The 15,077-nt window shown below is 36.0% G+C and overlaps 1 pseudogene; it reads left to right on the top strand.

Moving 5' to 3' along the window:
- The first annotated feature begins 2,221 nt into the window (after positions 1–2,221).
- LOC120193099 lies at positions 2,222–8,885 on the top strand (annotated as a pseudogene).
- Positions 8,886–15,077: the final 6,192 nt, after the last annotated feature.

Here is a 15,077-nt window from a genome sequence, read left to right as displayed (position 1 = left end):
TAGGTTACATGTCAAAGCCTTATCAGATGCTGGCTGGGCTGGTGATGCTAGTGATCGCAGATCCATGTCTGGATATTGTGTGTTTCTAAGGGATTGTTTGGTTGCATGGAGTTCAAAGAAGTAAAAGATTGTCTCTCGTTCCACAATGGAAGTTGAGTACATGAGTGTTGCTGATTCGGTCGCAGAGGTTACCTGGCTTACTGCTTTACTAAGCGATCTTGGTTTGTCTCTACAGGATGAACCTGTTATTTGGTGTGACAACACAAGTGTTGTTGCTATGAGTGTCAATCCGGTGTGTCATGCCCGCTCCAAGCATGTTGAGTTTGATGTTCATTTTGTCCATGAGAAGATTGATTCTGGTCAGCTTTGAGTAACCTATGTGCCTCCTGAATTTCAAGTGGCTTATGGTCTAACTAAGCCACTGACTAAGGCATCGTTTGAGCAATTCCGAGAAAGATTACGTGTGCTTCCTTGTTGAAGAATGGAAGAAGAAGTGGAGAGAATGTTGAGATACTCCATGTAGTCCATGCATTTAATCCATGCATGTGTGTTGAAGAGCTGCTAATGCATGTTGTTAGTCTGCTAATAGAGGTTGTTAGGTTGTTGTAACGGTTTTAGAAGCTGTTGAACTTTCTGTTACAACTAAGCTATAAGTATCACACTTGTGTAGATTACAAGGCATGTTAATTCAATAAACACTTTTCGTTTGCTCTCAGTTTCTTCCAGATCTAGTGTGTCTGCTAGATTTAACAATCCATAACGACTAATAATGAGATTTAAATGAATGAGTTTAGAGTTTCATAATTTTCTTTTTCTGTAATTCCAAAAGTTATTTAAGTTAATAATATTTTTAATTTTTTTCAAATAATAACTTCAAAAAAATATAAATGTCATACATATTAGATAATAGTATTTTTTATTTTAATAATCTTTGTAACATAAACATTTAAAAGTATAAAGAAAAAAATTAAAAACTTATTTTAGAAAAGAAAAAAAAAAGATAATCAATACTTAACTTTCACCCTAAAACCTAGTTCTCTCATTTATGTGCCGCTAATCTATTTTCTTTTTTATATTTGTTGATTGACGACAACATCAACTTTAATGTTGGTTGCCAATTGATGGTATTCTTTATTGTCTTTTTTCTTTTTATATCACATCATTATTTTCTCTTGATTTTCAATAAGTTTGCATGTGTTGTACGTTTTATCTGCATTTATAACACGTTTTCTTATGTTTTTTGGTATTTTTTTTGGTTATTTGGCCTTTCTTTCTTTATCTTTTTTTCTAAGGGTTGATTTGACAGCACCACGATTGATCAAGATGCCATCTGATATCTTATTGATCTTCCCTGTTTTGGACATTCGAAATAGATTTGGATACCCGATTTGCGTTCATGGATAGTTTTTCACGCCGCTCGAGTTTGATTTGCGGTTTGTCGGTGATCTTTCAATAACTTGATCCCTTTTATGGTTCGGTTTCCGATGCGATCAGATCTGTTTGTATCTATCTTTGTTCGAGTTTCTTGGTTAGATTTAATCTTTCTTTGTATTGTTTTTGTGTGATCTTAAGTTACTAGTTTTATTTCAATGATTATAGAATATTTTTCTAATTATGTGCTTAATTTATGATTATTGTAAATCTTTATTGTAATTTGAGATTTTTTTTTATTTTGAATAAAATTAGTTGCTTCTATAAAAAATAATTTAGGGACCTAAAATTATTTTAAAGACGATTATTTTTACTTTAAGCATTTAGAAAATAATTGATTAGTTTACCCTAATAAAAGTTCCTGGGCTTCTTATGGCTTTAACCTAAACCCAGTTTTAGTTTTCTCTTATTCTCCAGCCAGCCGCCCCTCTCCTCTCTTCATAACAAACAAAACTAACCCAGTCTCCAGTTGTCTCTGCCTGCGGCGAGCTTCTGAGGAAAAATACCAGGTAACCTTGTTTTCTTTCCCTTTTTCTTCCATTATTTGTGTTTGTTCTTGTTTTCACTATTATATAGATTTTTTACATGTATACGGTGCTGCTTGTCATGTTTATATTGTCTCACGTATGGTGATTTAATATTTTTCTTCTTCTTATTTTGCATCCAAAACTCGCCGCGTCTGTTCTTAGTATGTTTTCATTTATGATAAAATTATAGCTGTTCAGGGATTGGCCTATAAACCTTTGTTCATTGGGTGTTTGGTTCTTTTTTATTTTTTCTTTTTCAGAATTTCTTAAGAGGGAAAAAATGAGTTTGATATCTCAGAATTCAGTGTCTAGAAGCAGAGTGAAGGCTAAAAGGAGTGATGAATTGCTTTCAATTCATGGAGATAACAAAGATCCTGAGAGTGGGTTGAAATCTGATTCCGAGATCTCGAAATTGAAAAGAAGAAATAAACAAAAAGAAAAGCAGATTGAGCTTGAGCTGGAGAAAGAGATGAAAAAGCTCGAAAATTTCCTTTTCGGGTCTATTTATTCCCCAGTCGAATTCGGTAAAGAAGCTGAGGAAAATGCTCAAGATGTCACTGCGGAAGATGGTTCTGCTTTCTTCTTTTTGGATAGTTCACCAAACGATGTGGACTTGTCCGAGGAGAGTGATAATGAAGAGAAGATTCATAAGGGAAGGAAAGCTATTTGGGTGGATGATGAGGAGGAAAGAACCGCGATAAACATGGCTAAGGTTAATAGGTTGAGGAAATTGAGGAAGGAAAACGGTGAGAGTGTGATTTCTGCTTCAGAGTATGTTTCCAGATTGAGGGCTTAACATGCTAAGCTGAACCCCGGGACTGAATGGGCCAAGCTAGACTCAGGGTTAAGGAATGATTGTGGTTATAATGATGAATCGTCTGATGAAGAAAAACGGGGTACTAGCAGCTTTTGGTTATGGAAATGCTAAAGTTGTTGGTGATATTCTTAGAACAAATGAAGATCTTGTGGTGAAGAGTAGGGTTAAGTTGTTTCCGGGGCTTCTTGAGTACTCGAGACTAGTTGATGCGAACGTTGAGGAACCTTCCAACTGTCCGATAAATTCGGTTCACTTACACAAGAATGCTTAGTTACTACTTGCTGCTGGATTGGATTGGAGGATCAGTTTTTTCCAGATTGATGGTAAACGGAATACCAAAATACAAAGCGTTTTTCTTGAAGATTGTCCGGTTCGTAAAGCATCTTTCTTACCTGATGGTTCCCAGTGTTAGGAAATATAACGAGAACAAGTAATTTCCCTATAGCCAGATTAGTGAGAATACGAAATAAAAGTGGAAAAATAATACCCGAAAAATTGATAACGGAGTTCAGCCAATTGTGCTTACGTCTCCGGACTGCTGCAGATCTTTTACTGAAGAGAAAAATTACAAGTGTTTACAAAACACACTTGAAAGAGAACTGGAAGATTTTGAAGCTAAATGAGCTAGGGTATTTATAGTTGAAACTTAGGGACTAATCTTTGAAAATACCCTAAAGTACAATGACTAAATGTGTGATTTACCCTTGCCCAAATTCAACAAAACACAACAGCCCCTATTTTTGAATTCAACCGGCTGCCATCTAGAATGGCAGCCATCTAGAATTTCAACAATCTCCCACTTGAAGACTGATTTTAATCTGTCTTCACACCTTGATCGATGCAGCAGTATTTCTGGTCTTTTATTCTAGCATGCCAACTGAAGCTGAACACAACTTCAGTTTGTCCGTTGTCACCGTCTTTGTCAACATGTCTGCCGGATTTTGAGCTCCACTGATCTTTTCAAGTTTCAAAATCCCATCTTCCAGAAGAGACCGGATAAAATGATATCGCAATTGTATATGCTTTGTCCTGGAATGAAAAGACGGATTCTTCACTAGATGGATAGCACTTTGACTGTCGCAATACAAGACATTGTTTTCTTGTTTCTTGCCTAACTCTTCCAAGAAACTTTGGAGCCAAACCATCTCCTTGTTGGCTTCCGTAACAGTGACATATTCTGCTTCGGTTGTGGAGAGAGCAACTATCTTCTGTAGTTGAGAAACCCAACTCACTGCAGTTCTTCCTAGAGTATAAACATACCCTGTAGTGCTTCTTCTGATGTCGACATTTCCGGCTAAGTCAGCATCTACATAGCCTGTCAGTATCGTATCTCCACCTTTGAAACAAAGTGCTTTGTTTGTAGTACCCCGTAGATATCTGAGGATCCATTTGACTGCTTCCCAGTGTACCTTGCCCGAATTATTCATGTACCTGCTAACAGCTCCCACTGCTTGAGTAATATATGGTCTGGTACAAACCATGGCATACATCAGACTTCCAATTGCTGAGGCATACGGCACCTTCACCATGTGTGCACGTTCTTCCTCCGTCTTTGGTGACTGTTCTTTGGAGAGTTTAAAATGAACACCTAAAGGTGTACTTACTGGTTTAGAATCTTGCATGTTGAATCTAGAGAGTACTTTGTTGATGTACTCAGCCTATGATAACATCAAAGTCCCCGACTTTGTGTCTCTCTTGATCCTCATCCCAAGAATCTGCTTTGCAGCGCCCAGATCTTTCATTGCAAATTGCTTCGACAATTTTTGCTTCAAGTTTATTATCTCTTGCATGTTTGAGCCTGCAACGAGCATGTCATCAACGTACAACAATAAAATAATGAAGCTATTGTCGAACCTCTTGATGTAGCAACAATGATCTGCTTGACATCTGGTAAAACCACTGCTACCCATGAAACTATCGAACTTCTTGTACCACTGTCTAGGAGCTTGTTTTAAACCATACAAGCTCTTCTTCAACCTGCATACCAGGTTTTTCTTGCCTGACTCTATGAAGCCTTCTGGCTGCCTCATATAGATTTCTTCCTCCAAATCACCATGAAGAAAAGCTGTCTTTACATCTAACTGCTCAAGATGTAAATTCTCTGCAGCTACAATTTTCAACACCAGTCTGATTGTAGACAGTTTTACGACTGGAGAGAAAATTTCATTGTAGTCAATACATTCTTTTTGCTGAAAACCTTTGACTACCAATCTTGCTTTGTAGCTTTTGCTCCCATCGTGCTCTTCTTTGATCCTGTAAATCCACTTGTTATGGAGCGCTTTCTTGCCTTGTGATAATTCAGCTAATTCCCATGTCTGATTTGACATAAGCGAGTCCATCTCATCTTTCATGGAAGACTCCCACTTGACTGAATCCTCCACTTGCATTGCTTCATCATAGCACTCTGGTTCACCATTGTCAGTTAGCAACAAGTAGTGCAAAGAAGGAGAATACTGTTGGGTTGGTTTAGGAATTCTGGAGGAGCGTCTCAGTTCTGGTGTGCTTGGTTCTTCTTGAACTGCTTCAGGATTGATTTGAACATCATTTCCAGGAATCTCCTCAAACTCAGCAAATTCCTTTGTTTCAGCTTTGGTATTTGAACTACTTGATTCTACAATTGACCTGTCTTTGTACATCACATTCTCATTGAAAATGACATCTCTGCTTCTGATGATCTTCCGATTTTCATAGTCCCAAAACCGGTAACCGAACTCATCACCGCCATAACCAACAAAGGCACATTTGTTGGACTTAGCATCAAGCTTACTTCTTTCAGCAGAGTCTATGTGTACATAAGAAATACAACCAAACACTCTTAAGTGTGAAAGGTTTATTTCTTTCTTGCTCCAAACTTCCTCTGGTATTCTGCCATCCAAAGGAACTGAGGGCCCACGGTTGATCAAGTAAGCTGCAGTGTTGATTGCTTCAGCCCATAGAAATTTGGGCAAGCCGGCATGTATCCTCATACTTCTGGCACGTTCATTCAGAGTTCTGTTCATGCGCTCTGCTACACCATTATGTTGCGGTGTCTTGGGAACTGTTGTCTCCATCTTGATCCCATTGTTTGCGCAGAAATCTCTGAATCTACTGTCTCTGTACTCTCCTCCATTGTCAGACCTCAACTACTTGACTTTCAAACCAGTCTCATTTTCCACCATGGCCTTCCATTTTCTGAAGATATCGAAGACTTCTGATTTCTTCTTCAGAAAATAAACCCACACCTTCCTTGTTGAATCATCGATGAAGGTGACATAATATAGTGAGCCTACAAGAGATGGAACTGGGGATGGTCCCCATACATCAGTATGAACCAATTCTAACCTTTCTGCCTTGGGTGTCTTGCCAATCTTTGCAAAACTGACTTTCTTTTGTTTGCCAAAGATGCAATCCTCGCATAGTCCGACATCTACATTCTTTAGATCCGACAACTTCCCTTTTGACAGAAGTATCTTCATTCCTTTCTCGCTCATATGGCCAAGCCTTTGGTGCCATAGGTTTGATTTTCCATCAGCATCTGCTACTGCAATGATATTCTCTAAATTTGAGGTTACATAGAGAGTACCAGTCTTCTTACCACGAGCAATGACGAGTGCTCCTTTGGTAATCTTCCATTCACAGCCTGAAAAAGTTGTACTGTATCATTCTCCATCAAGCTGTCCTACAGAAATCAAATTTCTTTTAAGACCAGGAATATGTCTCACTCCTGTCAGCTTCCAGGTGGTCTGGTTTGGCAGCTTTAGTCGGATGTCTCCTTTTCCGACGATCTTCAAGGTTTCATCATCAGCAAGATGAACCTTCCCAAAATCACCACTGACATAGTTCTCCACGATTTCTTGGCATGACGTGGAGTGGAAAGATGCCCCTGAATCCAAGATCCATGATTCAATCGGACTGTTGACGCTTAGAATCATGGCATCACCTGTCTCCTCTGTCATGTTAGCAGATCCTTGTGTGCTGGTATCTTTCTTCAGTGCTCGACAGTCTCTTTTAAAGTGACCCTTCTTGCCGCAATTATAACAGGTAAAATCTTTATTTCCTGTTCTTGATTTTCCCCTTCTGAATTTCGATCTGCCACGATTTGAATTCCTTTCTGAAGTTCTCCCTCTGGACTCCGTGTGCAAGGCTGAGGAGGTTGATGCTTCACCCGATTCTCTCCGTCGAATTTCTTCGCTCAGTACCAGATCCCGAACATCATCGAATTTTAATTTGCTGTTTCCTGATGAACTGCTGACTGCTGTAACAGTAGCATTCCAACTGTCTGGTAAAGATGATAAGAGAATTAAAGCTCGAACTTCATCATCGAATTCAATTTCCACTGAACTCAACTGGGTTGTGATTGTGTTGAGTTCATTTAGGTGTTGTGCCATCGATGCCCCTTCCGTCATCCGCAAATTAAATAATCGCCTCATCAAATGAACTTTGTTTGAGGCCGATGGCTTCTCATACATACTGGAGAGAGCCGCCATAAGACCCGCCGTGGTCTTTTCCTTTGCTATGTTGAAAGCAACATTGCGGGATAACGTCAGTCGGATAACTCCGAGGGCTTGTCTGTCGAGAAGAGCCCAATCTTCATCCTTCATGCCCTCTGGTTGCTTTCCTGAGAGGGGTTGATATAGATTTTTCTGGTACAGAAAATCTTCGATCTGCATCTTCCAAAAGCCAAAGTCCGCACCATCGAACTTTTCAATTTTCACCTTCCCTTCGTCTGCAGCCATCGCTCCTACTTGAATCTGGCTTCTTTGAATCGTTTTTGACAATTTCTGCGAACCGCCGTGTATTTGAACACCTCCGTCGACAAATTCGTATCGTCGACAAAATTTCACTATTCACGAAATTCACTATTCACATAAATAGTAACCCGCAGAAAAAATTGGCAAAATTCACAACCAAAAGCTCATGATACCAGTTGTTAGGAAATATAACGAGAACAAGTAATTTCCCTATAGCCAGATTAGTGAGAATACGAAATAAAAGCGGAAAAATAATATCCGAAAAATTGATAACGGAGTTCAGCCAATTGTGCTTACGTCTCCGGACTGCTGCAGATCTTTTACTGAAGAGAAAAATTACAAGTGTTTACAAAACACACTTGAGAGAGAACTGAAAGATTTTGGGATGATTTTGAAGCTAAATGAGCTAGGGTATTTATAGTTGAAACTTAGGGACTAATCTTTGAAAATACCCTAAAGTACAATGACTAAATGTGTGATTTACCCTTGCCCAAATTCAACAAAACACAACAGCCCCTATTTTTGAATTCAACCGGCTGCCATCTAGAATGGCAGCCATCTAGAATTTCAACACCCAGGTCATTATAGCAGGAAGGAGGAAATTCTTCTACTGTTTTGATTTGGTGAAAGCAAAAGTCGATAAAATAGGGCCGTTGGTTGGTAGTGAGGAAAAAAAGCTTGGAACATTTCGAGATTTCCCCGGATTCCAGTATGATTGCATTTTTGGGAAATGAAGGTTATATATTGTTGGTTTCATCCAAAACAAAAGAACTGATTGGAACTCTTAAGATGAACGGAACAGTCCGCTCACTAGCTTTTGCCGATAATGGGAACCAATTATTGAGCTCTGGCAGTGATGGAGAGGTCTACCATTGGGACTTGAGAATGAGAACATGCTTCCATAAGGCTGTTGATGAAGGCTGCATTAAATGCACGTTTCTTTGTGCATCACCGAACGGAAGAATGTTTGCAGCTGGTTCTGACAGCGGGATAGTGAACATCTACAACAGCGCTGAATTTTTTGGGGTAAAAGAAAACCGATGAAGACTGTCGAGAATTTAACCACCAAAGTCGATTTCATGAAGTTCAATAGTGATGCTCAAATACTGGCTATCTGTTCTACCATGAAGAAAAACAGTTTAAAGCTGATACATGTCCCGTCATTTACGGTATATTCTAACTGGCCTCCACTGAATAAGAACTTACATTATCCTCGGTGTCTGGATTTCAGTCCCGGTGGTGGTTTCATGGCCGTCGGAAATGTAGCCGGCAAAGTGCTACTATACAAGTTGCATCATTACAATCATGCATAGAATCAAGTCTTTACCCCTCTTAACCCGTTCGAAGCATCGTGTAAGGCGAGTGCATTCGTCTGCAATATTAGTTCCATCATGCAGAAGGCACCATCATACCCGGTGGGTGAACATTCAATTTCTTTCTTTCCTTTTGGTTTTTTGCCTTTTGCATTTGATTTTGGATACAGTAGCTTAAAACATGTTATTATAGTGTATGAACATGTTATTGGTTGTAGTTTCAATTAATGACATGTTTAACAATTTTGGAATGCATTATTGAATATTTGGAAACTACATTTTTGCTTAATCAGACTATAATTCTGTTGACATTGTTCGACTTTGTTGATGATTTCTGATTAATATTTTAATTAGAAATTATTGCATTAACTGGAAATGTATAGTGTTTTATCATTTTCAAGCTTTCAATTTAGGTTTTTTGTTATCCTCGGTGATTATAAAGTAGTGTGTAAATTTTAGAAAAGATGAACTTATAAGTCATTTGTAACATGCATGTACCTAAGGTTTTATGTTAGGAGTCAATTTATAATATTATAAATGAGATTAATTTATAAAATTTTAGAAATATCATATTATATAATTTAATGAAAAAATAAATCTAAAGCATATAGAAAATTAGTCCTTTAACAATCAAGACGACTTATAAAGATATTGCACATACAGTAAATATATCCAAAGAATCAAAGAATTGGTTTCACAGTACACAAAAGAATAGCTAACAAAGTTGTTCCAAGTTTCATATATCTTGAGTAACTTCTTCTGTTGTCGTGGATCTGAAACCCGTTACGGACGGCGAGGGCTCGACGCCTTGAGGGAAATCGGAAATGGAGGTGAGAACTCGATGAATACTCAAGGAACGAGGAGGCTTGAAGCTGAGAGATGTTGCCATGTTCTTGTCGTGGGAGAAAAGATGGGATGAGTTAGAAAGGATAAGATAAACCAGTGCTTGAACAACCACGAACATGAAAATCCTCACCAATGACATCTCTACTTCCATGGTTTCTTCAACAAATTAGCTGATGATAAAAGAAAGGGATCTTCAAGTATGATGAACGGAAAATGGATCATATATAGTGGGTGGGAAGAGCGGCTTGTTTTAACTCCTTGGACCTCATATTTTTTTTATCCGCCTAGGTTGACCATCACTTCTTTCATTAAAATTACTAATACCTATGACTTTAATTTATCAAAACAAAATTCTATAGAACTTATCTATTGGTCGGTCAGCTGCTCATCACGGAGTCGGCTATATATGAACGTTATGGTACAAGACTTTCAATCTTGACATGCTAAGCTTTTTACATCTTTGCCAAATCTAACCATGTGGCATATATGATTATTCTATGCAATAATTAATAGGCTTAATAACAAAATAAGTGCCCAAATTATACCTAAATTCTCTAAACTATTTTTTGATCATCCAAGTGTCTAACGTTACAAGCGTTACTTATTTAGGTGCCCGGGCCGTTAACGGCGTTAATTTTCCCATTAAGTGACACGTGTCACAGTAGGATGATTTAATTTTTTTTATTTATATATATTTTCAAAGAAAACATAAACATTTTTAAATAACCCCAAAATGAAAATATTCATTTCAACTCCTAAACTCACGCTAGACATCGCCTTTTGTCGTTGACGAAGCTCCACCCGACCTCATTTCCCCCTGATGACCAAAAACCCCTATGAAATCGTGACCGATTGACAACAAATCGAAGTTTTATATCCCGCGAACCCTAGGATGAAAATAACGATCCCATGCGATCTCGATGGCGAATCAACAATAACTACGACAGTGTATGACTAGGAGGATGGCAGGGACTACGTCAGTGGCGGTGGTCGTGGATGGAAAGGGCAGCGGCGAGGGTTAAGGATAGGATTTGGGGATTTTAGGTATTTTAGGTTTTTTAATAATTTAAGAGAAATTATGTTTTTTTTATAAATATAATAATATTTTAAAAAATAAATTTCAAAATCACCGTGACACGTGTCACTTAACGGGTAAATTGACGGTCGAAGCACCTAAATGGGTAACGTTTATAACTTTAGATACCTTGTTGAGCCAAAAAATAATTTAGGCACATATTTGAGAATTTAGATATAGTTTGAGCACTAATTTTAATATTAAGCATATAATTAATATCATGCGTATCTTACCTAGTTGTATTAAAAAGAATTATATTGTATTCTCTCCCAATCTTATTTAGAAAACTGTCTTGGTTGTTTATCAAATTCTTTAAAATTTTAGGAATTTTATATTTTTCAATCAACTATAATCTTTTAACATGATCAGTGACAAACATAACTCATCAAAGTTAAAGTTACTATGTGACTTTGTTCCGTGAAAGACCCATAAATCAACATAAGAAACTTGTTCTCTTTTTCAAATATTCTGTTTTGGTTGACAATTTCTGAACATATAGATAAAATGGTGAAATTTGTCTCTATGAGCTTGTAAGATTGTTCCTCTTTTAATTTAGTCGCAACTAGCTTCACGAATCAAATCAATAAATTTTAATAAAATTATTTTTAGTCAAACTCCTCATAAATATTTTTTTAAAATTTCACTTAATCTAAAATTTATCCAACTCTAAATTTTCCTCATAAGATTTCTTTTTCAAAAAATATTCAAAAGTGAACTTTTGAAACCAATTTTCTAGAACTTGGTTTGATTGCCCATCCAAACTATCCAGTGCTATTAATTTAGACTTTGGGATGTAACAAATACAAAAAGAAAGATAGAATAAAACACATTTTACCATTTTTTCAGTTATGATCTACAAAAGAATGGAATCTTTGATGTTCAACAAATAAAATTTAAGAGAGAACTATCTACTGTCACAATTGAGAAGTTAATCTTAAGTATGGGATTGCAAGATTTTTTTTGAATAATAGTAATTGCAAGAGAATATATGTAATATCCCAAATAGTAGGCCAGTGATTAATTTGAAAGGAATTAAAAATTTGGAAGACTAAATTGAATAAGTGGTTGTTGAAAACATTTTGATATTTCGATATAACAAATTAAGTTAAATGAATTTTAAGATTTTCCAAATGATTTTCTAAGTATATTCGATAGAATTATTCGAATATCAAAACATTACTCCAAATCTTTCAAAGATCATTTTTAATCCTTACTCAAAGTGTAAAATTAAGTTTTAATCTTAAAACAATTTCAAAATAATTTTACAAAGTATTTCGAACCATTTCAAAGCCAAAAATTCCAGATTGCTCAGAGGGAACCGATTCCCCCCTAAGGGGGTACCGATTCCCCCTGAATGGTTTGGCTCCGAGAATTCCAGTATGCTAGGAGGGAAACGATTCCCCCCCAGGGAGTACCGATTCCCCCCTTGTATAACGGTCAAAATATTTGAATTTTATACTTAGGGAACCGATTCCTCATAGGGGGTATCGATTCCCCCCACGCTCCAAACTGTTTTATTAATTGTTTTCACACTAAAACGGCTATATGATCTTCACTAATCATCCCCAACGTTCAGAAGTGATTCAAGGTGTATTTAAACAAGTTCTGAAGCCCTTGATCAACAAGAAATTATAGAGAAACAAGAGAGAAAGCATCAAACACCAAGTTTGTGCAAATCAAGCCAATTTTCCTTTCAATATTCATTTTGCTTTCAAAGAACACCATTTGTGCTCATTTGTAATTATTTGTGAGTGTTCTTTTCTTATTCTAGAATTTTGCAAACATCTTACCTTGAGAGGTTTTCCTTGTAAGTTTGCAAATTTATAATCTTCTCTTTGCGAAAGAGTGTTCTCAAGAATTGGGGTATATTCTTGAGGGTGTTGTAAGGTTATCTCTTTGGCCTCAAAAGAAAGAACAAATTAGTGAATTTGTTGGAAAATCCTTAGTGTGGATAGCTAAGGTAGTGGACGTAGACTTTGATTGAGAAAGTCAACCACTCTAAATCGTTGTGCAATTACTTTCAATTTTCTGCAAAAGCTTCCACCAAATTTTTAATTGCCAATTCACCCCCCCTCTTGGCCAATTCTGTTAATCGATTAACTCAACAATTGGCATCAGAACCTAACTCATTTGAAGGTTTAATCGCCTCTTGAGTCGATCCGGGAAGAGTTAAATCGATAAAGATGGCGTCCACTTCCGGTTCATTCTCCACGGAAGAATCCAGACCAATTGACGTGCCTCCACACTTCAATGGAACAAATTATCGTCATTGGAAGAGGTGTATGATGATATTCATCAAAGCATTTGATTTGGAAGCTTGGATGATAATCAAGAAAGGATATTCCTCTCCTACTAAGAAGGCAAAGAAGTGGAGTATTCAAGAACGGAATGAAGCTCAACAAAACTCAAAGGCTATGCACATGTTGTGTTGTGCAATTGATCCTAATGTATATAAAGGAGTTTCTTTTTGTTCAAGTGCCAAGAAAATGTGGGATAAACTTGAGGAGATCTATAGAGACAAGGAAGAAGAAGAACCAATAAAAGTGATGTCTCTATTAGCTCTCACAGAGCCAAAGGTATCTTCTAACTCAAATATATCAAATTCAAAATCTTTTAATGAGTTACAAGATGCTTATGATAAATTATTTTCGGAGTTTGAGACCATGAACTCCAAATACAATAAATTGATTTCTAAATTTATTGCTAAAAATGATCTTCTTTTGAAACCTAAAACAGACTTGGAAAATCAAAATGAAATGTTGAGAAAGGAGTTAGAGCTTTCAAAAATAAAATCTGAAAAACTTTGAAAAAGAAATTTTCAAATTAAACAAACTTCTTCTAGGAATGAAAATGGATTTTGAAAATCAAAATGAAATCTTGAATAAGGATTTAGAACTCTCAAAAATGAAATTTGAAAGTATTGAAAAAGAAAATTTCAATTTAAAAGATAAGCTTGAATGTTTAACAAAAGAAAAAGAGATCATTCTAAATAATTCATCTAGTTCAATAATGACAATATGTTCGCATTGTCATTATCATGGTCATAAGGAACATACTTGTCCTTTAAAGAAAGGAAAACGATTTAAAATTAGACAAGTATGGATTCCAAAAGGAACAAGAGGCATTGAAACTAATGTTCAAGGATCCAAAGCAATTTGGATACCAAAATCTACTTAAATGTCTCTTGTAGGTGTGTGGGAGCAATGATGATGAAGTTGATGATATTCAAGATGCTCTAGCCACACATGAAAAAGTAATGGGTAACCTCTAAACTTAATTTTTTTTTATTTTATTTGGTTGCTCATTTATTCTATGCATGCATGAGGTTTTAAATGTTAAATAATTCTAAATGATTATGTTTTGTCTCATCTATGTTGAAAAATATTGTATGATGAACATGGTAATTTTTTTTAAACTCTAGTTCATCATATTAATTTTTGGTCAAAATTGTTTTTAAAATGTAATTGATATCTCTTTAATAATTGATATTGATTTTTCAAGAACTTTGGTTTTGCAAAATTTTGATCTGAAATTTTTAATGTTTATGCATAGATTTTTGTTTAAATATTATAAAGTTTTAATGCATAACATTTTCAAAAACTTTATGCATGTGCTCTTACTCTCTATAATCAACATTGCATAATGTTTTATATGTGAATGGGTTAAAAGCATAATCTTTTGAAAAAAAATTTTTTTGATAAAAGATACAATGTTTTATTTTAAATGATTACAAAATTGATTGACATTGCATCTACTTTCGATTATGCTTATTGGTCATAAAATAGGGATATCTACATGGTGCATTTAGATTCTATTGATATGACTAATTTGTGCCTAGTTGCTAAGGATGAACATGATAGTTGATTATGGCATAGGAGACTAGGACATGCTAGTATGAGTGTTTTGCAACGGCTAATTCAAGGTGATTTAGTTCGAGGGTTGCCTAAGCTTAAATTTGATAATGATAAAGTCTGTGATGCTTGTGCTAAAGGAAAACAAAAGCGAATTTCTTTTAAATCCATTAATGATGTATCAACTAGTAGAGTTTTACAATTGATCCATTTAGATCTTTTTGGGCCAACTAGAACTACTAGCTTGGGTGGAAAACAATATGCATTTGTCTTGGTAGATGACTATTCTAGATATACTTGGGTTCTATTTTTAAATACTAAAGATGAAGCCTTAGAACAATTCCTCACATTTTCAAAAGTAATCCAAAATGAAAAAGGTTACTCTATAACTAGTGTTAGGAGTGATCATGGAACTGAATTTGAAAATCTTGGATTTATTGAATTTTTTAACTCTAACGATATTAGCCATAATTTTTCAGCACCTAGA

Source organism: Hibiscus syriacus, unplaced genomic scaffold (genome assembly GCF_006381635.1).
Source record: "Hibiscus syriacus cultivar Baekdansim isolate YM2019G1 unplaced genomic scaffold, ASM638163v2 tig00116989_pilon, whole genome shotgun sequence".
Taxonomy (NCBI): domain Eukaryota; kingdom Viridiplantae; phylum Streptophyta; class Magnoliopsida; order Malvales; family Malvaceae; genus Hibiscus; species Hibiscus syriacus.
The sequence above is the reverse complement of the archived record's forward strand: the minus strand, read 5'-3'. Positions and strand labels throughout refer to the sequence as shown.